The 24,235-nt window shown below is 37.5% G+C and overlaps 1 pseudogene; it reads right to left on the bottom strand.

Annotated features, from left to right (window-relative positions):
• Positions 1-2,284: 2,284 nt before the first annotated feature.
• Positions 2,285-24,235, bottom strand: part of LOC129474400 (serine/arginine-rich splicing factor 10-like) — a 63,911-nt pseudogene continuing 41,960 nt past the window's right edge.

The raw sequence follows: 24,235 nt of genomic DNA, 5'->3' as shown, positions 1-24,235 counted from the left end.
CATGCAATCAATAAGTTTCCTCCTGAGCTTTATCTAAACCCATTCTCTGATTCTCTAAGGTTAAAAAAGTGTTAAAAAAAATTTTAGACATCTGTCCATGGGGGGATGTAAGTACCAAATATTAAGAACAGATTCTCTATCCATTTTGCATCTTGCTGACAGGTGGACATGTTGTTTTTCCAATTAAAAAAGTCAGAGGTAGAAAATGGAGAGTGGACCCAAACAAATCCCATAGGTTGGTCTGTAAGTAGCATCAACCTCTTTTATGAGTAGTTGTAAGGGGAATTGTCCTCCCAGAGCCAAAGTGGCATCCTGATTGAATTGAGTTCCCTGTCAGGAATGAGAGGGAGAGACTACTTTTGTTGCTCCTAACTCCTGACCTCTGTAGGGTGAGGACTCCAGCTTAGGGGCCAGCAGAGCAGCTGCAGCTTCCACATAAGGTGAGAATGCTGTGAGAACTGTATGCTTATTTAGTTGAACCACCAACGTATCATTATCTTTTTTCTTGTCAGTCAGCCAAACAGGTATTTTCCTTTGCTGAACAATGATTTTGTATTTCTTTTCCATTGGTTTATTTTGCCAAAGCAGCATAAAACATTATACGTAAGGGATCTCTTCCCATTTCTCTTTCCTCTTGCAGTAAACTGCAGTATAGTACTATAATTGAGGGAGCCTTTTAATGACCACTGCTTGCCTGAATCCAGCATGTATTGTGGCCAGGCAGTATTACAAAAGAAAACCAACTTTTTGTTTGTTTCATGCACTTATAGACAAAACCTTCTGAATTTTGCAGGTTGCAGCCTAAAAGACTGCTTCAGAGAACCAAATCAACATTTCCCAATCCAGCCAAGATGTGCACACACCAAAACACAGGTACTAGTCACTCTGCTCAGTGCGGAAGTTTGACGTGGCGAGGCTGAAACTTGTTCCTGTTGGTCTCTATCACCATTGATGCACTCAAGATGGGGAGGAATGACCTCCACTGCAAGTTCAGTAGGTGGTCCGCAGGAAGGATGGAAGAGCAGATGGTCACTCTGAGTTAGGCTAGTGGAGCTTCCAGTAGCAATTCCTTCAGGGCTCACCAAATGTTACTAGCCAAACAAAAAAAGAGAGTTCCCTGAATTAGGCCTGCTGAGCTGCTGCTAGTAATTCCTTCAGGGGATTTCCTCCATGGCCGTAAGTATACACAATAAGACAAAGATAAATAACAAGGCCTTCCAAAATCAAGTTCCAAATTTCATAAATCAAGAGTATTTCACCCAAGCAGTGCCCTTTATTCTCTTTCCAAGTGAATAGAAATCCCCTCAAACAAGGTCTTTCTTATTTCTAAGGAGGTTTGGCAAGACCTTGAAAGAGGCAAGAAGACCTCTAAGAAGGCCACGAGACTTTCAAGGAGGCCATAAGACTTCCAAGGAAGCAAGAAGACCTTCTGAGATGGCACAAGATCTCCAAGAAGGTCACGAGATCTGTCAATAGGCAAGACATCAGAGATAGCCACTAGTTCGGTGGAACTGAGTGGCCACTGGCTTGTCTCTGGGTCCATCCCAGTGGAAAAGGGGCACTGAGCCAAATGTCCACAGAGGGCTCTTGAACAGCTCTTATAACAAAATTTGTTATAGGACTAACAGGTTTATATGCCCGCTGCACAGTAACAGACCAATTACACTGAGGCAGCAGGGATGCAGCAGAGAAAGAATTTAATTATCATAGGGTGCCAAGTGAAGAGGTGGAAGGATAACGTCAAATCCATCTCCCCAAGGAATTCTGAGCTGGCATTTTAAGGAGATTGTGGAGGATGAGAGGCTGGAAAATTGAGATGATTGAGTGGCCAGGGCAAACAGGATGAAACCATCAGAATGTGGAAACTGCATTCTTTGGCTAGTCAGCTTCTCACAAGGTTCTTCAGCCCAACTGGCACCAGTGGGGTCCTTCAGACCAGCTGAGTCAGTAGTTTAATCAGGACCTGAAGGAATATCTCAAAGAGAAAACTTAATGTCTCATAATGTTCAGATTGTTATCTATAGACCAGTTACAGGGAACCATAATCTAGGGTCCATGTGGTTCCAGGACAATCAGCACCAAACAACTCCAAGGATGCAGGTCAGGGAGCAGGCTGACCTCATGATGAATGCTGGACATGCTGCAAGCTTGGTTTATTTTTGTTTCTTCCTTCTCTTCTTCCCTGATTAATTTTATAAACTTTATCCGGATGGTTTCAACACTTGGATCCAGTAAACAAGGACATTAAAGAGATGAGGTATGTAGTCACAAAGAAAGATAAATAGGCCAGTGGAAAATACAAGAGTCCTGGTCCTGAAACAGACACTTTGGTAGTTTAATATTGGACAGAAATGGGATGAAAGATAATAAACAAAGGATGGCTTATGAAGTAAATCACAAAAGGACAACTGGCCTTACATTTGGAGAAAGAATAAAGCAAACGAGCAAAAAACCTGGAGTTGTAGATCATCTGTCTAATCCCAACACTTTGGAAGGCTGAGGTGGGATGATCACCTGAGCTCAAGGGTTTGAGACCAGCTTGGGAAACATAGTGAGATTTCGTCTCTACTAAAATAAACAAATAAATTAATTAATTAATAGCTGGGTGTCATGGTGCATGTCTGTAGTCCCAGCTGCTCAGGAGGCTGAGGCAGGATTACTTTAGCCTGGAAGTTGGAGGCTTCAATGACTTATAATAATGCCATTGCACTCCTATCTGGAAGACAGAAGGAGACCCTGTCTCAAAAAAACAAAACAAAACAATAAATAAACATTTACTGGATTTCAAGAGGAGACCAATCTTTACATGAGTAAAAGTGATGAAATACATTATTAAGGAAAACATTGATAGATTTTGCTATAAAAAAATTTACAAATTCTCTAGGTTAAAAACACGTAAACCAAATTGAAAAGAAACAAGCTGGAAAACCTAGGTACATGCAGTTAATGAAGTTTTTACTAAAAAGAAAAAGAATTCAAACTATTCTGGAGAGTGTACAAAGACCCAAAGCAGTAAATTTACAGAAAAAAATTTAAATGAGTAATGCATATAATAAAATATACTATGTCCCTTAAAAATATATGACATAAATATTATCTTGTAAATGCTTCTATATTTCTTATAATGAAAGTTTCTTGATACAGAATATGCTCTGTATTGGTCCATTTTCACACTGCTATAAAGAACTATCTGGGACTGGGTAACTTACAAAAGAAAGAGTTTACGTTGACTCACAGTTCAATGTGGCTAGGGAAGCCTCAGGAAACTTACAACCATGATGGAAGGCAAAGGGGAAGCAAGGCACCTTCTTCATAAGGTGGCTGGAAAGAGAATGAATGCAGGAGGAACTACCAAACGCTTATAAAACCATCCAATCTCATGAGAACTCACTCACTATCATGAGAACAGCATAGGGGAAACCTCCATGATCCAAATACCTCCACCTGGTCTCTCCCTTGACACCTGGGTATTATAGGGATTATAATTCAAGATGAGATTTGGGTGGGGAAACAAAGCCTAACCATATCATGCACTTAATTATAATTTTTTCACTGTATCTTCCTTTCATAATATTGTTTCAAGGAAAACTATATTTTGAGTTTCCAGAAATGGGAAGGTGTGGCCAGAAAAGGCACAGGATTTTCATGACTTATAGATTAGAGAAGAGGAAAATCACTGGAGGAGACAATGAAATTTAAAATGTTTCTTTGAAAGAAAGGGTTTTTTGGTACATATTCAATAGAGAATGCAACTACTCTTGTCAATCACTTTATACATGTTCTAAATTGTACAAACAGATGAGGACAATGCCACTTACTCCCAAGAGTGTATGTATCTAGCAGATAGACAAGTAGCTAAGGCAGTGAGACATAAGATCTGAGCAAGCCAAGATATTTTCTTGCACAGATTCTTGACCTAGAACATTATCCAGAGCATGTCATCCCTGACTGGGGAGCTGGTGTGGAGTAGAGCTTGGAGAATTGCTTGGTTCCAGAGTGGGTCACAACCAAGTGTTACCAAGCAATTGTACTTTTATTTAATTATAGACCCACAAGCCACTTGTATTCTTTACATTGCTAATCAAACCCAAAGCAGCCAAGATCATGCACCAGGACAGAAGTAAGCAATGGGCTGTCACCTAAGGAGCTGGAAATGATGTCCCATTCAAGAGAAACTTTCACAACCCACCTGTAATTCACCAGTGATCAGGATAACTCATACTCTCTTCTTCCTCTATAAAGCACATTGACTGATGAACACATGTGATTTCTACCCACAGTATAATGTCCATGAACTTCTGTTCTTATATGTCTGGTTATCTGCTTACCAATAATCTGTGTTATTTGTTCCCAAATTCAACTAGGTCAGTTATGCTGTGATCAGGTAACCGAATTAAATGTTACATCCAGCTGAAAAGGAATCATGGCATGCTAATTACCCTGATCTGATCACTACACATTATACATATGGAAATACCAATATGTGCCTCATGAATAGTCCATTTAAATAAATAATTAATTAAAAATTAAAATGAATGTTTGGGAATGATGAAATTAAATCAAGATATTAAAAATATTGTTGAAGATGAGGCTGGCAGGAAATGTTATGAAAATCTAAAATGGCTGTGCAGAAAGATTGCTCTCCAAGTGTTTTTAAGGGCTCATTTCTCTCCAATCAAACTGAAAATGTTAATCATGGATCCCACATTTCAAATGTGGATTGTGCTAAAAGCTGATGTGGAACTCTAATAGGAAAGTCTATCCTCAGAGAAAGCACCTGGGCCCTACCATGATAAACTGACAAATCAGTATTTATTAGTATTGTTTTTAAGTTAAAATAAAATGTGTATGATAAGGCTTTTGCAACACCTAATGAAACAACAGATCTTGGCAATGATGGATGTGTGCTACAAACACTAGAAACATGTGGCAATTAAATTTAAATTAAATAAAAATTTCAATTCCTCAGTCTAACTAGCCATATTCCACATGCTCAATAGCTACATGTGGCTCAGTGGCTACCATCTTAGAGCAGATATAGAGTGTTTCCATTTTCAAAAGAAATTCCACTGGACACACCATTCTAGAACCAGCAGTTTGGAAATGACTGCATGTTAAACAACATCTTAGAGAAACAATCAGTGAAGTCCAGAACACTGGAAATTTTACAGAAAAAACTACACAGTTGATTTAACAAATGAATGACATTAAAAAGTATGGGAGCTGCGTATATTAAAAATAATTTAATAAGCAGTGAATCTAAACACAATATAAAGACCTTATTTAAATCTTAATTTAGCAAACTAAGTGTAAAGTGACATCTCTGACACAATTGAGAAAATTTAAACATGGACTAGGCATTAAAAGATCTCGAAGAATTATCATTAATTTCTAGGTGTGAAAATGATATTCTGGCTGTGCTTTTTGTTTTTAATTTTAATTATCTATTAAAGATATATGCAGATACAGAAATATAAAAGATTATACATAAAATGATAAGATGTTTGAGATACGCTTTAAAATACTACAGGCAGAAGGAAAAGTGTGAATGCATTTATGTGTAGATGGATGAAATAAGAATGGTGAAATACCTATAATTGTGGAATCGAGGTTGCTCTCTCTACCTTGAGATATGTTTGAATACTTCCATATTATACAATTCAAAATGTACACAGTATGTATATATCTTTGTGTCTGTGTGAGTCCATCTGTTGTAACTGATTTTTTAATTCACTATCAAACTACTAGGTCATATAAGAAGGAATCCAGTGTATAACCCCCTTTCCTGAATGCTGATCTCCAAGGCAAGGGCCAGTGAGGAGAGTTTATGGGTTCTCCTGCCTGAGCAAATTGTCTCCAGTCTCCTCACCAACCTCCAGCCAACAAAGGGCATGTGTTGGACATTGGCCACCTTAACTTCATTTCAATGTGACAAACAAACAACATTGATCTGAATGTGGCTGTTAGTAAATCAGGGGCTGCCAATAATTACTTTTGATACTTTCAGATTTTTTTGAAACTCTATTTCTGCTTTTAATGTCATTTGGTGTAGATAGAGGCTCTATTTGAATTTTTCTTGCACTTCAAATTCTGATAGACTTATACATTTTAATACAGAGGAGTTAAGCTAGCCATTCATTTAAGAAAATGATCCATTTGGTCTCTCTAATACCCACAAATAATTACCATTAGAAAACTATAACAATGAAATCACAGAGTTAGAATAACACCATGCAAATGCCAAAGAACTGAGGTATTAATATGAGAAATAAATAGCTACAATCTGAAATAATAAATCAATAAGATAGATGAACTATATCGCCTGTATACAATATGTCTGATAAAATAATGTTATTGGAAAGAAAATGCATTGGCTGTCCAGAGATGGGACTTTAAGCTCTTCTCTTCCATCTCTTTGCTCTTTGTCAAAGCAGTTTACTTCCTTTTGATTCCGTTTCTTTATCTCCAAAATTAGCAATGTCATATGTGAGATTGGGGTGGGGATGCTTTTAAGTATAATTTTTATATGCAGAAAAGATTATTCAGGGGCTCATTTTCTATTCAACCAAATAATACTGAATTTACTAATACAAAAGCTTCAAGACTCTAGTTTTTAAGTTCTTTTTTGTTTAGCTTGAAAATCCTATTCTCTAGCAATGTTTAAAAGTGATTGCTTTTAAAGGACCTTTAAATAATATTGTTTTTATAAATAAATGTATTAAAATACCTTAAGCATTTTAACTACATTTTAAATATTTAGTTATTTAATTTTTACATATTTCAGTTAACTTCTAATTTATATAGATTTTATAAATTAAATTAAAATTTTGTTGAAACTTCGATACTCTTAAATATTCCAATTCTGTAAACAAAAAATTGAAATGATTGCTCAATTATAAATTTTAAAACTGGACTTCTTCTGTGCTCTACTAGGTTAAACACTCTTAAATATTAGAAAATTATAAAATACTAACCTAACGCAGATTTCTTAATGAGATAATATTAATATTACAGTTTTAAATTTTCTAAACACTTTTCTAATTTTCTAAATCTCATTGAGGTTAAAAGTTACCTACTAAGTGAGGAAGACAGTCCCCATCCCAGTTAATTGACACTGTTTCCCACCAAAGATTTAGACCAAGTATAGTATTTGGAATTACATAAACTATTATATTATGCCATATAATTTTGGTTGATGCCTCTCCAGTATTGTTTAGGGTAATAAGGACATGGAGTTTTTGTTCAACAAGTTGGCTGGATTCTTACTGTAGACATGAATGGATGCTCTAAACTCACTCTATAGTTGCTGTATAAATTAACCCACAATTACATGAAGGAGTGGCCACTAGTCCAATAAATTTCTGGATTCACAATATATAACGAAGTCTGAAACTTCAACATGAGGTGATCTCATTTAAATTTTGCCATTTCTTTGTCTCTTAAGGAGTATACATGTCTTCTCCCTGGGCACAAAGAGCTCTAAACATGGTGAAATCCAGCACTTCTATCACCCCTTGGGACTGCACAACCATTATAGATTTTAAGTTACATCTTATTAAACTCTAAGTGTCTGTAAGGACTTTATTTGACAATTCAATGATAATTTGCATGGTTATTCCTCTAACAAGAGTATAGACTCATCATTAACCTGAAGTTAAATAAAGTTGTACTATATCTAGATCTTTCTAGAATGAATGTATTTCTGCTATGTGACCTTAACAGTGCTGCCCACTTGAATTTATTTGGGTGCAGATAGTCATTAGTATGATGACATCTATAGGTATTTCTCTAAGTAAGCTCTGAAATCCTCCCATTGAAATACCAATATGTCAGCCAAATTCTCAATCTGCCTGCCGCACTCAACAATTGTACCCCGGGCACAAACTTAAATATTTGGGGAAACTAAATGCAATGATTATAATGACTCTTTTTAGTATCCTCTGTTTAGAGTTCACATTTGGAAAATCAGAGTACCTTTAAGTATTCTGACAATGGTACATTATCTCCAGACCTTAGAGGGAGAGACATATCTTTGTTTTCTTGGTTATACAATAACATATTTTTAAAATAAATTTTAAAAGGAAATTAATGTAGCATATATGTTTATGCAAACAGCATTATTTTTAAATATGCTAATAAAAACATACAATATTTTTAGAATAACATAAAAGAAACCTGCACATTGGTTGCTTCTTTTGGGGAGAATTACTTGAGTGGCAGAAAAGCAGAGTGAGAGGGATAATTCCTTTACATCACATGTTGTACCTTTTGGGTTCTGAAATATAGGCATAATTTAACTATCTGAGCATATGAATATCTTTTTTTTAACTGAAGTTTGATATAAAACAAAATCAATTAGAAAAATTATTGTCGTGGCTATTTTTCTTAAAGGAATGAATGAGAATCATTTACTAATTGTGACAACAATGATACCACTGGTAGTAATGGCTGATGCCGAAAGGTCACACTCAGTTTGGAGTAAAAGAAGAATATGTTCTCAGGGATTTCTAATCTGTTAAATGTTGGGAAAGCCCATGTCTTCCTGTTCCAGAAGGATAAAAGTGGTAATCCCATTTTGGTGAAGAGCAGATTCCTGGTATCTTCTAGAATAAAATGTAGTATTAGAAGCACAACGCAGATTTCGGAGAAGCAGGGGTCATCTGGTCCCACTTTCTTTTCTAGAACTGGGAAGGCATGTTGCCTCCCGAGCAAGCAGACTCTGAGCTTGACTTCCGTGTTTCTGTAGGAAGAAAATGTGGTTCATCTCCGTGGCTGTTTCTGAGAAGGGAGGTGCTGAGTGTTTGAGGAGCTGAAAGAACAGGTCACGCTGGAACCAAACTAAATACAAACCTTAAAACAATGAGCCTCTGTCTGAATGCAGGTCTTCTGGCTACCAGAGTGACACCTTAGCCAACCCAAGTTCTGTGACTGTCCTGAGTTGCAGGGCTGAGGCAAGGAAATCAGATCCACACTCACAGTTCTCTGCAGTATAGACTCAGTTCATTCTCTCTCTCTCTCTGTCTCTCTCTCTCTGTCTCCTTCTCTCTCTCTTCCCACTAGAATATACACAAGAAACCGATACTCTTAAAACTGGATTATGACTGGGAGTCAAGACATGAGCCCTGACCTTGCACACCAGGTAGCTTGAGCTTTCTTGTTTTTCATCCTTAATACTACAAGATTTCCCTTGTCAAGATTTCCATTTCTTTGCCTTGTTGGGAGAAATTATCCATACTACAAGATTTCCCTTGTCAAGATTTCCATTTCTTTGCCTTGTTGGGAGAAATTATCCACAATGTACGAGCAGGTAAATGGATTATTGCATGTTCATTGTTTAACAGCCCACCCAAGGATTATTTCATTCTCTAGGCCAGGAGTCAAGACACTTTTCCTGCAAAGGGTCATATGGTACACATTTTAGGCTCTGAGAACCATATATTCTGTCACGACTATTCAGCTCTGCCTTTATAGCACAAAATCAGCCACAGGAAACAAACAAATGGGTGTAGCTTTGTCCCAAAGGAACTTTATTTAGAAAACCAAGTGGCCAGTGGATTTTGGTCTACTGTAATTTGTCAACATTTGCTCTACTCTAGGAAAATGTGAAACCTTACTTGATTTGTTATTTGTACTTGATCAGGGCCCAGCCTCTGTGAGTTTACCAGTTACCTTAATTAAAATGTTGATCCTACAGAAGTGCAAATTACTTTTTTTCTGATTGAACAGACAGTCCCAAAGGTTATGATTTTATTGCCTAATAGCTCTTTAAACTGTTTTGTCTCTAACTTCAAAAGTAAAATTTTATTTTAATACGTCTTTCCTGATAGACTATACACGCTCTTAATCCTCAAAGGCCCTTTGAACCAGGTACATCATATTTCTGGATGAGTTATATAAGTGAACTAGTGTTAATTTATACTAGTTCACTAGTATAAACTAGTATAAACTAGTGAACTAGTTAATAAGAACTGCACTATATCCGTATTTATATAAGAATCATAGTTTTATCTTTCTGACAACTAAATATTGACAATCTGGATTTGAGGCAAACACATCAGCATTCTATACATGATACCAAGAACAAACATCACAAGCACCTAGGAGGGAAAAAGGCAGGCATGTCGTGTGAAGCCCCTCCCTTCTCTTACCAGATGAGCTCATGAGTTTTCTATGAGATGACGTTGGTCTTTTCTAGATTCCTGATGCCAACTCCTGGGAATTCCTATGTCTTTAGAAACAGTGGCTAGAAAAACACAGTTTTACATTGGTAAAATGAGGCAATTCATCAACAAAAATGAGGTAATTCACCAATAAAAAGCTCTGAGGTATTTATTTTTCAGCTCTGCTATTTTACAGTGACTACTGCTTGTAGCAAAGATGATTCCTTAAAATCCTCCCCTTTTATGCACTCCGTTCACATACAGGAGAGTTTGTTGAAGTGAAGCAATGATGGGCTCAATTAAGAAAAAGGACATATGCCAGTCGTCTGAAATCTGTCAAGTTGGAAACAGAAAATAATGTTATTTTGATGATTGCTTTAAAAATGAGAAGAAATTTAATATAAAAATGAACTCTGAATTAGCCCTGAGTTTTACACACCATCAAGGTCAGATTAATTTTAGGGAGCTTTCCACAGCTGCACTAGCACACTGCCGTCCTTTCTCCAGTGTGTAACTTCAAAAGCTCACTACTGGTTCATGCTATGTCTCAAGCATCATTTCTATAGAGATAACTTCCCAACTCTATTTCTAGGCTACATTATTCTTCTAGGCATCAGTCTTCCATTTGCAGAAGACTCTGACCATCTCTCTTTTCCTCCAAGCTTATTCTTCTTCCTGTCTTGTCCATACTATGGTACTCCCATCAGATGGCCTTCTTGCTCAAAACCTTTACAACTTATTTGACATTTCCCTTCCCCTTACCACCATCCCTAACATCCATTCAGCAGCTGGATCCCATCAGTGTTCCTCCACCCTCACCCACAGTTCACTAGTACAGGTTTCCTTAGCTTCACTTTCTTTCAGCTGCTCAATGCCTGGTCGGCTCCTTTCTCAGAGCCCCACTCACTCCATTAATAGAGCATGCAGATATAGACTACTTTTTTTTCAACACAGATTTCCTGGTGCTTCCATTCCTTACCCCAATCAGAAAGTGTTGATGGTTTCTTATTACTAGGCAAATAAAATACAAATCCAAGGCCGGGCGCGATGGCTCACGCTTGTAATCCCAGCACTTTGGGAGGCCGAGGCGGGCAGATCAGGAGGTCAGGAGATCGAGACCACGGTGAAACCCCGTCTCTACTAAAAATACAAAAAATTAGCCGGGCGAGGTGGCGGGCGCCTGTAGTCCCAGCTACTCGGAGAGGCTGAGGCAGGAGAATGGCGTGAACCCGGGAAGCGGAGCTTGCAGTGAGCCGAGATCGCGCCACTGCACTCCAGCCTGGGTGACAGAGCGAGACTCTTTCTCAAAAAAAAAAAAAAAAAAAAAAAAATACAAATCCAAGACCCTACCTGACCTCCACACCAATATTGCCTTCACTGATTCATTTCAACTGCCCCTAAGTCCTTGTTCACTCTTTTCTGTCTCCTTGAAATATATTTTACTGCAGCCTTCCCTTGCACTACTATGTTTTTACAGGTCCCAACCTTGTCTAAAGGTCTTTCCAATTACCCCAAATAATATTTGCCTCCTGCAACATCCATCATCTTTCACTGGTTCTCTCCCACATTCTTAAACTTCTTAAGAATGGGTAGGCAGGAATGTGTGTGGTAATAAAATGATAGTTTTCAGTTTGCACCCCAGCACTGACATTTGTCACCTCTGTGACTTTTACCAACTGACTACATGTCTCTGTGCCTCAATTTTTCTATTATCTGTAAAAAGTTAGGATAAAAGCCTTTACCTCTCCAGACTCATGTAGATATAAAGGAGTGAAACTGACCCACAACAAATATCATTTACATGGATCTTATAACACTACATCTTGAATATCTGAATTTGCCTTTTGATTAAACTTACTTCATAGAGACCTGGAGAAGAACTCCTTTTGGTTGTCCAACATCCTTCTTTTGGTAACAGCCTTCTGGAGAATTATTTCCTCTCATTAGGTCCAAGCTGGTAAAACTGTAAATCAAGGGGCCTGGCCTTCCTTGCCAACTTTGTGGGCACATTACTTAAGCTGGACATATTGGACTTTCTGTCCTGGGACTTTGTACTGTGAGCTGAGTAATGAAAAGTTGAAAAAAAATTGGTGTACCTGTGTTCCAACATTTTAGCCCCAACAACTCAGTTGCACAGTTGCTCTTACTGAGATTACTAGAATGCCTGGTTCCATCCTTTCTAATGTTTCTTTCTTTTCATTCCCTTCATGCTCATATCTTCCCACACAGTCCCCCAACCCCTCCTATAATTTTTTTTCTGCTTGAGTTAGTAAAATTTAATTCCGTTGCTTACAGCCAAAGAACCCTAACCAAGTATGTCATCTACCAAAATGGAGATAGCTAAAGCCCAATGTCTAGCACTTAAAATTCTCAGTAAATCTTTGTGATATTAAAAAAAATTATTGTCTGGGCGCGGTAGCTCACGCCTGTAATCCCAGCACTTTGGGAGGCTGAGGCAGGCAGATTACAAGGTCAGGACTTCAAGACCATCCTAGCTAACATGGTGAAATCCTGTCTCTAATAAAAATACAAAAAATTAGCTGGGCGTGGTGGCAGGTGCCTGTAGTCCCAGCCACTCGGGAGGCTGAGGCAGGAGAATGGCGTGAACCTAGGAGGCAGAGGTTGCAGTGAGCCAAGATCACACCACTGCACTCCAGCCTGGGCAACAGCGTGAGACTCCATCTCAAAAAAAAAAAAAAAATTATTAAACCTCCAACTGCCTTGTTGATATACACTGTAGTTTAAGTTCATTCTCTTAATTCCATGAGGAATCAGAATTCTTTCATGTTTCATTTGCTTCCACTCTAAAAAATATTTATGCTCATTTTGTTCCAAAAATAAGATGATGTAATTGACATTTACATAGAAAATTGAAACAATGAAGGAAAAGTTAAAATGAAGGGTTGTTTTTTTTTTTTTCAAAAAGAGTTATAAAACAAATTTAAAAGTCCATAATCCTGATCATAGGATTAATTTGTTTCAAACACTTCATTTCTGGTCTACTATTCTACTCTGGTTTTCCCTTAGACTCACTTGGGAAGATTTTTTTTTTTTTTAATACATGTGACTAGCTCTCACTAAAGACCAGTTTTATCTGAAGATCTAGGTGTAGGACCTGGGATGCAAACATTTTCAAATGTTATCGGTTTAATTCTGATGCACAATAAAGGTTGAGGGCATGGGACCCAGGGGTCCAATCAATCACGCAAGATGCTTAAAATGGAACGTTGATCTTCACACGATACTTGTCAAGTGTAGAAAACTTTGTCTGGATTTGGAAACAAAAATGTGAGCATGAAGCTTCGGTAAAATAAACTCTCTTGAAAAACACTAATACTCTACAATTATTTTTCCATCAAAATAAAATAGTGCCAAGTACATAGCTTCTTCCAAGTAACAAATCTTTAAAACCAAAGTGAAATTTTGAAACCGCTCCTTCAAATAGCATCCGTCCGGTAGACAGATGGCATGTTTTATTTCATTTCCCGTTTCTACTTGGTGGAGTTCATGGGGTATTTTGAGAATCAATGGGTAATTAAGAATTGGGTGCCAATTTAGGTATTTGATTTGGAAATTGAGTCTTTGAAAACCATCAATTCCAAATATAGCGCAAGCCCTCCTTATTATGCTATCCCAGAAACCGGTAATAAGAACACTCTAAAAATATTTAGAATTGCAGAAGCCAGATTTTCTGGGCTGCAGGTGGAGGACACACAGCTGCCAGGAAATGGAAGACACCTGCTATGTCCCTGAGTCCCCCTTTGGTGGGTAGTGGATGGAGGACAATAGGGTCTGCTGTAGTATTAATCTGGGTACTAAATAGTAATAAATAAATGTGATTTAAAAGCATTATTGGTAGACCTTTCTGAAAGAGCATGCACAGTAGTCCTTGGTAGTAAGGAATCAAGGCTGGTAGCCCTAAGCCATTTTCGTTAAATGTAAAGGGTGCTGAAAAAGTTTCACACCTGCAACTACCAGTCAGTAACACCTTAGGAGACATTACTTCATCAGACACCATTAACTCCTCGTTCTAGTAAGTTCAGCAGAAGTCTATAGAAATTTACAGTCTACGTGACATTGTCCTAGGCTGAGAGGCATCAACCTGAGACTGAGGTGTGAAAAAAGATCACTTGAAAATATTATTGAAAGGCAGATCTCTGAGGCTCAGCTTCAAATATTCTGATTTACAAAAATTGTAGAGGAATCAGGAACCTGCACTTTATCAAGTATTTCAGGGGTACTTTTGGTACAAGTGGTCTGTTGGCAACACTTGGAGAAAACAATAATGATTAATGTCATGCTTCCATTAAGGAAACTTAATTTTAGGGAAAAAGAGTATTTGAAAACCTGAGTAAAGAAGGATCTGGCAGGGGTTTCTGGCTCAAGTAAGAAAGCCTCAAAGAACAGGCAGTGATAGGTAAGTCCAGATTGCAAGATATTCCAGAAAGAAGGGGAGAACCAAAGGGAGGAGAGGTGAGCAGTTGCTAGGAACAAACCTCAGAATTACAAAACTTTTCCTAAGATCTGTTCTGGGGAGGAGAACAGTTTGAGAAGTAAAAGACCATAAGGAAATATTGGATCATCCAACGTTGACCAAGTGTTCGACTGCCAGTCAGCATTGCACCAGGTGCTTTAGAAATATCACCGTCACTAATAGGTAGCTGCAGCCTGTAGTTTAGGTGCGTGGACTCTAGGGGCAGTGGTTGCTCAGGTATGCTGGTTATATCTGAAGTCACCTGGGAGCTTTGATGAATGCTGATGCCAAAGCTCCATGTAGAGAGTTTCTGGTATAATTGGTTTGGGGGATAACCTGAGCCTTCGTGTTTTTTCAGTGCTCCTGGCAAGTGTTGAGAACTAATGCTCTAGAACAGCACTTCTCAAACTTTAGGGTGTACCAGAACCACCTGGAGACCTAATATAGAACACAGGCCCAGGCTTCTTGAGGTGGAACAGGGCCTGCCCTCTTGTGTTGACCAAGTGCCCCAGGTGATTCTGATACCTGCCAATTTTGATAAACACTGATCTTGAGTGAGACTGTGTAGGTTTGAGTGGGACTTCACCACCATCAACTAGATACCCTGGGGCAAGTTACATACCCCATGGGCTTCACTTTCCACGTCTGTAAAGCCATGATAGTAAGACAACCCTGATGAGGGATGAATGTGAATGGCCCTGGAGACTCTTTCTTCTCACTTTCTGGTGAGCTTAGGGGAGAGCGGGCTCAGCAGCTCAGTTACCTCAATAGAAGAACAGGCTGATACCAGCTTCAGCCCCTTCTACCCACCTCTCACATAGCCACTTACTCCAGAAGGGAGCTTCCCTTGTTTCATAATCTCATAGATGTTCCCTGCATATTCTCTCCCAACCCTGACTCCCACCACAATTGTGTACAATCACAATTTTTCAAACTTCAGTGTGCATTGAACCACTTGGAAGGCTTGATAAAACACAGATTTCTGGCCCCAATCCCAGAGTTTCAGTCTGTCGGTCTGAATATGGCCCAATAATTTGCATTTCTAACAAGTTTTCAAGTAATGCTGATGCTAATCCAAATTATACCTTGAAAACCACTAAAGTAGAACACACTGAGGACAGGGCTCCTCTCTGCAGAACCACTGGCTGTGCTTAAGCTGTAGGATAATGAAAATCTGAGGATTGCGCAAACTCTGCTACTTCTCTAAGATTTCTCCTATAATCTCTTTTATGTTTGCACTGCAGAATGCTAATGGTATGTGTGTCCATCACTGTAGTGGAGATTTCCCATGCTGTCACCTGTAAAATGGTTTAGAAATGAACCTAACAAATAGTCTGGGCCCTTAAATGAAAGACAACATTCTTTTTAGTTTGTCAAACTCATCTTAAGCAGCTGCTATGTGCTGGATATTTGGCTAGATGCTGCGATTACTATGATGAATGAAACACATTCCTTACATAATAGGAATTGATAGTCCAAAAGAAAATAAAAGCAAGTTCACAAATAATTATAATGCCATAAAACACACAACAATATAAAAAAATCTCTGGTATGGGAAAGCTCCCATTAAGTTAGTTACCATTAGGGAAATGCAAAGGCCATGATCTACTAGTGTTTTTGCTATCACCCAACTCTCACAGGAAGCGTAAAAATCCATCCCCTCCCCTCCCCATTCTCCCTACCCCTGACTTCCAGTACCCACTGCAGAGATGTGATGCACTTGTATAGTATTTGACTGCATTCTATCCATCAAAGATAAACATAGTGGAGAAAATAGTATTCGTGAAATATCCATTAGATGTGGTTTCATCCTAAATTATTTCTGCCCATACTCGAGATGCTTGAAGTTTTAATCATTTTTATTATCATTTGGTATTTACATAGAATCTTTTTTCAAAAAACCACCACCAATTTTTCAAGTATTATCTTCAAATGTCACATTCCTGAGCAATTAAAAAGAGTCACTCGTGTCCTCATTTTGGTGAAGGAGTCAAGAGATGGAGAGACATTAAGCAGTTCACCCCAGAACAGGAACCAGAAACCAGAACTTCTGAATCAGAGGAACAGGACTCCACCTTCTGCTGTGTCGTAAGAAGCGAAAGATTTATACTCACCTAGGGGCACCCCTCACTCATTAAGCTCCTCCACGAACAACCTGAGAGTGCCCAAAGGGACAACAGTTAGGAGCATAAAATAATAATAATAACAAATAAAACCAGAGGCAAGGTATTATTTTTTCAGAAATCATGACATCATTAGAGAGAGGCATATTGTTCTCTTCACAGGATCATCACAAACAGACTACTTTAAATGGAGATATAAATATCCACGTTCATTCATGAGATACAACAGCTTCTACTACCTGACTCCTGCTCCTTCCAAGGAGTGTTTATCCTTACTCAATGGCCTTCAACAATGTTTAACAAATGGTCTGGGCTGGACCACCCAGCTGCTGGTAAGAAGACAGAAACTAGCATTCCCAAGGCCCATGTTTTTCTATGCTGACAAGGTTGGGAAAGAATTAGTACTCTATGTTAAAATATCAGGACGTTTTTCATTTAAAATAAACTGCAGCCAGAGTCTTACAACACAAATGTTAGTAAGTCTAGTGCAATTGGACGGGCAAATGGTTGGGTTTTCTCTCTCAAATACTTTGCTATAGCAGCTATCTACTAGAAAAACTACTTCATCAGAAGTAAAAATAAGGCCCAGGTCAGCCACCGTCCTTCTAGAACTTCCAGGGAAATCCAACTCTCTCAGTTCCCAGTTTATCAAAAAAGCAGCCAAGAAATCAGCTTTTCAGCCCTGCCACCTAGTATATTTTCTTTCAAATGTGTTCATTTCCAGGAAATCCTACAAATATTTAAAATTTGAGGTCACTTTGGAATAACAATTTCTAGATGCTGATGGAAAACACATCGGAGTTGATTTGAACCATATCGACTTCTACACTGAGTCAGAACATCTTTGCGATACACTTGTAAAATCGAAAAGCCAGAGTCACTAGGAAGCTTGGATAGGGAGTAGAATAAAAGCCTAATATTTGGGGAAGTCCAGTAGTATTAAGCTAAGATTATCATCAGATTTTTCTATCTCATGGTCATCTCACATTTGAAGGAATTATATTAGCATAATTTCTGGATTTCTACACTAACTCCAACTCAACTAAATAACTGAAAATAAGGTGTTATACCTCTGAAGCCCAGCACCATCACAGGCCGTCAATATCTGCTTATGTAAATAATCCCGTCACTACCATTTTTATGATTATATAACTTACAAACATTCACATAATGCCTATGAGGATCTCTGGCCAGAGAAAAACCCGTACCCAGGTAAATTATGGCTGAATTTCCAACAGGGAAAACTGATCAAGTCCACTGTCCTGTCTTCTTGGATCTTCATCATTAATATAACCACTACTAGACCCTTTTCTAAGAGAAATTCTCAAGGCTTTTGACATTGGATCATTTTGATCTACATCCTGACGAGATCTCTGATATTCACAAAAGACTGAAGTTATCCAGCAAAGGGCAGGACAATGGCATTCTGTTTACCTCATCAGCCTACATCGCTCAGAGCTTTAGTAGAGTTAGCTATGGCCACTGGGGGTGGAGGCATTATGGGAGAGAAAGGAAAGCAAGTTGGACATTCAGAGTCTTAGGAAATTATGCTGATGTTGTGACAGAGATGTCAGACTGCTTTGCTGTGCAAAATCTTAGTAGGATTTGTTGCTTGTGGCTTCCTGGGAATGATAACTTTCCAAGATTATCTCAGCAAAATACATTTCTGAATAAAGCTCTTGTAAATTACAAAATAATTTCTTCTTTCACACTTGTTCAAAACTTTCTGTTCACCTTAATAGGAGATGTTATGAGAGTGAGAATCAACATACCTTTAGTTTAACAAATTTTCCTCTTAATTCAGGGAGGTTGTAGTTGGATGTTGTATAGCAGATGCACGTGACAGCAACAACTTTACTTAAGCATACCCTGAGAATGAGACTATGGTCTGAGAAGAATGTGCATTTGGAGTTCAAGCTAAGGAATCCAAGAATGGCCAAGCCAGAGTTTCATTCCTTATCTATGAGGAACATCTAAACCCCTAGCCCATCCCATGGAATGCAGGCCATACAGGGGATTGAGCCCTTTGTTTTGGATTACATGAAGGTTTCCAGCTGGAGGCTGTTAGGGGGAGGGTACTAAGTGAAAATGCTATATAAACGGCATGCTTTTTAGAAATGGTAGAAGTTCTCTTGTCCAGCCCACCACCACTGGACTACGTTATATGTAAAGTCCTCGCAATAAACCCTGTCTTGTTTGCTAGCTCTGGGTTTCTTCTTCAGCCTCTCAAACATGGTTCCATCCCTACTGAAGCCAAGAGGGGTCCAGCACGACAAAGGTCTTCACCCCTTTGTAAACATGCTTAGCCATTTTGTGACTTTAGTATCAACTCATTAGCAGAGAATGGACCTTTCTGCACATTTTGACTTTCAGAGTATCTAGGGTCCCCATCCTACCATGCTCTGCAAATAAATAGTACCTCCAAAGCCAGACGGTTATGGGAAAGCAAAACAATCTAATACAAAGGAAACACAAGTTCTTATTGCTTGAGTCTTGGCTTAAATGAGGAATTTGAGGATAAGAGAAGCCTATAGCATGTTCTCACCTTGAAAAACAAGTCATTAAAAATACAGACAGAGTAGCACTCCTGCCAGACTCTGTGTACCTAGCAGGATCCAGAATTGAATCTCCTTTCTAACTCGAGCTCCTCATTAAGCCAACATGCTCATTTTACAATATTTGTTTCATACATGCCACTGAATGAGCCACTTCTATTTTCTCAATGGAAGAGTTTTCTATGAAACTGGAACAAGAGAGCCACTTTTAACAATCAATGGTCCCTTTACTTTCTGGAGGCACTGTATATTCTTAATTAGACTCAGATAAAGAAAGGAACTATATCAAAGACCTATCTCGAAATGCAAAACGATAGCTTCCAGCTCTTATTCTATCCAGTGGCCAAAACTGAGTAAACCCAGGATGCTATTTCTTTGGATTATGTTAAATAAATGATTCTCAACCTTGGCCACACACTAGAATCATCTCAGGATACTTGAAAATTCCCATTGCTCACACCACCTCAGATCATTTAAGTAGGATTCCTGGGGGTTACCAGTGGGTAGCCCCCAGGAGTCCTATTTAAATGCACAACCAGGATTAAAAAGTAATGTGTTAAACCAGTGGTTCTCAAATTTTAATATATATAAGAACTACCTGGAGGACTTGTTAAAATACAGACTGCTGGGCCCCAACCCCACAGTTTCCAGTTCTGTAGGTCTTGTGGGGAGCCCCAAGATTTGTATTTCCAACAAGTTCCCAAGTTACGCTGAGCTGAGGCTTTTAAAACGGGGAACATACTTTGAGAACCAATGTCTTACATGAATATGTTGATCTGAGCATTTTAGACAGGGAAATAAAACATTTTACATATTTACATTTTAGAGCAATTGGTATAATACAACTAGCCATTTTAACAGCATTATATAATCTTTAATTTGACAAACTAATGGAAATACCAGTGACAGTGCCAAAGACCAAGACTTAATGGCTTCACTTCCCTCGTAGTTATACAAGAAACCCAACTCATAAAATATAACCGAGATGTTTAAACAAACCACTTATGTGGTACTTAGGTGAAATTGTAACCCTTTTAAAATGCTATAGATTATCATCAATTTCATGATGTATCTGCTTTATTTCATTCAGTTCACTTGAAAATTTGAATAGCTGGAACATCAGAGAAAGAGAACTGCATAATCACACCTTGATTAGCAATAAGGCAATAATTCAAAATACTTATCTAGTTCATAATATTTATCTCATTTCTTAGGAAACAGCTTTCTTCCAAATCTTCAAAAACACTCAACATTTCCGCCCTCCATACCAGCTAATAAACATCACACTCACTCCCTCATATGATAATCACACATTTTGGTATCATTGTATCAAATCCATTTCTTCCTTTTGGGGTTTTAATTTTTGCTGCCTGGGTATGTATATACCAATGCCCTTATAAAATACTTTTTTCGAACTTGTATATGAATGTTTATTTCAGGTTTCTGCATAGTGGAAAAAAACTGAAAATAGCATAAATGTTCATCAACAATAGAGTGATAAACGGTGGCACATTCATATAATGAAGTATTATAAAACAGTAAATTAATTAATGTCACATAACAACATGACAAATCTTGTAGATGTACTGTTGAGTCAAATAAGCCATCTATAAAAGAGTTCATGCTTTATGTTTTCATTTATATGAAGTCCAAGAGCAAATATAGTTAATTTAAAGCCTTAAAATTTGTTTTAAGTGGTTGCGTTTGAGGGGAGTATTGACTGAAAGGAAGCATGACAGAGCCTTCTGTGATGCTGGAAAAGTCTACATCTTAATCTGGGTGGTAAGTGGATGACTATGTATGTAAATATCAACTAAGCTTATGAGTTACAGTTATGATACACTTTCTATGTTATAATGTAATTAACCATTTTAATTTCAAAATTGCATTAAATTGACAAATTGCTCTTTGTGAAAGATTCCTCAAACCCAAATGTGAAAGCTGCCCACACGTTGGAATGTGATAATTGTTCATGACAAGACTAATATAAAAAGTATCCCAAAAGTCTTGCTCATAAAGTCAAATGTGAAAAGTTTCCATCTGAAGATGATTTATTTTCTCTTCTTTTAAAGCCCCCCTAAAATAAGAGTAAGATATAAAATGCTATCAATCAAGGGCAAAGAGAACAGAAGAAGAGAGTCTTCATAAACAGATAAAAGATTTCAACAAGTTTTGAAGGGAGAAAATAGATGAAGGAGGATAACTGAGTTGGCAGATGCAGAGGAGATAGGGAAAATGGGAGGGATAATTTTACCTGAAGATCCCTAGAAAGGGATGGCACTCAGAGATACCAGTATGGTGGTTAAAGTAGACAGAAGAGTCAAGATGTAAGGTTCGACGATAAGTTGGTTATTAACAAAAGTCTGTATATAAGATGATGGAAACCAGATTTCTAGCTCCCATGCAAGTGGTAAAAAATTTATTCTCTAAAGAAACTCAGTGGCTTCAATAAAAAATATTGTTTTCATACTAGCATGAGTCCCCTAGCTAAATGATCTGCTCACTATCCAAATAATCACTCGAATGCAATCCCACCAACCTAAAAGCCCACCAAAGCATGCAAAGTTGCAAGTAAGTTTTAGGATCTCACTCTTAATATGAAACAGGCAACCAAGGACCACCAGACACTGGAATATTCTCCCAACTTAAAAAAGAGAGACCAAAATAAGCAGGAAAAAAATAGACATTTTAGGGGGTCCAGAAAACATAAATCAAAACTTTATAAAAAATGTTGGTTGGCACAGTGAAGAATAAGAAATTGTTATATTCATAAAACAAGAAGAGTATTTTTTAAATAATGAAAGATAAATAATTTTTAGAAATTTAGAATATAATTACCAAAATCACTCATCCAAAAGTAGCTCAAGAAGATAAATATCAACTAAGCTTATGAGTTACAGTGGTGAGTACACTTTCTGTTATACTGCAATTAACCATTTTAATTTCAAAATTGCATTAATATGACAAATTGCTCTTTGTGAAATATTCCTCAAACCCAAATGTGAAAGCTGCCCACCTGCAGCTTATTAACTTATTAAAATATAGAAAAAAGAGAGCAGAACCAAAAAATAGGAGATAAATAGTAAGAGATTTGGGAAATTAATATAAGAAGTGGACGTGGACATTTCAGATGGAGAGAAAAAGGAAAAGCGAGAAAGGGAATGTATTTTAAAAATCATGTGAGAAATATTATCAGAGGTAAAGGACATACATTTCTAAGTCGCAAAATCCAGGACAATAAAGGATAATAAAATAAAAAGATTACCCCAATGCACATCAACATGAAGTTTAAAAAAAACAGCATTAGATGAGTTTATGAAATGATAAAGTGAGGATGTCTATGAACCTGTTCCCCTACAAAAACAATGAAAATGTTCACAAATCAAGGAAAACCAATAATTTCAGAACTCTTGAAATTAAACAAAAACACCAACAAACAAAATTTCTTATCTAAAAGAAATGACAAAATCTCGGTAAGACCGCAGACTGTGTGGCATTTAACTTGCCACCACACTCTCTCTCAATCGCTCAGTGGCACAGTAGCCATGAAAAGCCAGAAGCTTCACAGAAAAAGAGGACTGGCATCTTTTGGAGCTCCATTAAAAGCCCCATCCTCAAAGCACAGTCAATATTTTGTCCAAACTAGTAATTTCCCAGAAAAATCTCTATTTCCAGGTTGGTGTGACTATTTTATTTCACTCAGATCTCAACTCAGCAAAGAAAAGCCCTATCTTTGGAGATTAGTGGAAAGAATCACAGTCTGCCAGCAACATTGTAGATGCCTAAACCTGTGATTCCATTTAGGAAAAGCTAGATCCTGGCTAAAAATCCAAAAGGAAGTCTGAAGAACTTGAGGGCCAGAGGGAATTTTGAAAAGCTCCAACATATTCCTGGGGATTTGGAAGAGCTTTTGCATACCCAGTACTGTGTACAGCTAAAAACCTTGGGAAGTATAAGACCTCGGTCATTCACCTCTGGCTGACCTTGAGGACTCCCACAAGCAGGAAGTGAAACCTAACGCTGTCTTATAAACATCCCCTTAGCAAAGGGTAAAAGACCTAAAGGTAAAGCATTATGAAAATCTTTTGACCAATTATTTGCTTCTTACTAAATTATGTTGACCAAGTGGTAACTCCTAGGAAGCCAAGCCTAAAAAATAAAAATAGAAACCAAAACTTAAAAAAGAAATAAGCTAGCAATTAAGCTACATTAATTTAAATTTAAGCTAAATTACATTAAATTAAGCAGACCAAAACTGGATTTAGCAGACAAAAACTTTAAATCAGCTATTTTAAATACTTTTAAAATAACTTAAAAAGCCATTTCTAAAGAATCAAGGGAAACTATGGCAATGATGTCTTACCAAATAGAGACTAATAAGAAAGAAACAAATCATATTTTAAAATAACTAAATACGAATCCTATTAGAGTTGAAAAAGACAATAACTAACATGAAAAATTTACTCAAGGGTTTAAGAAATGAGGTGTCAGATAAAAAGAATCAATTAACTTGAATATATAGCAGAAGAAATTAGTCTGAGGAATTTTAAAAAAGAATAAAGAATAATGACTAGAGCTGAACATATTTGTAGCACACCATGAAACATACCAACATACATACAATGAGAGTCCCAGAAAATGAAAAAAATGAGAAACAAGAAGAAAAAAAATGAAACAATAATGGTCAAATCCCCAAATTTGATGAAAACATTAATCTATACATCCGAAAAGCTCAATAAACTCATAAATATCCACATCTACACACACTATAGACACATTGACAAAAGGCAAAAACAACAACAAAAACAACAACAACAAATGAAAGACAAATTATTGAAAGCAGCAAGAAAAAGATGACCTCACAAACAAACAATCCTCAATAAAAATAACAGCAGAATTTGAAACACAAGCACCAAAGTGGAA

Source organism: Symphalangus syndactylus, chromosome 24 (genome assembly GCF_028878055.3).
Source record: "Symphalangus syndactylus isolate Jambi chromosome 24, NHGRI_mSymSyn1-v2.1_pri, whole genome shotgun sequence".
Taxonomy (NCBI): Eukaryota; Metazoa; Chordata; class Mammalia; order Primates; family Hylobatidae; genus Symphalangus; species Symphalangus syndactylus.
This window is presented reverse-complemented; position numbering and strand designations above follow the sequence as displayed.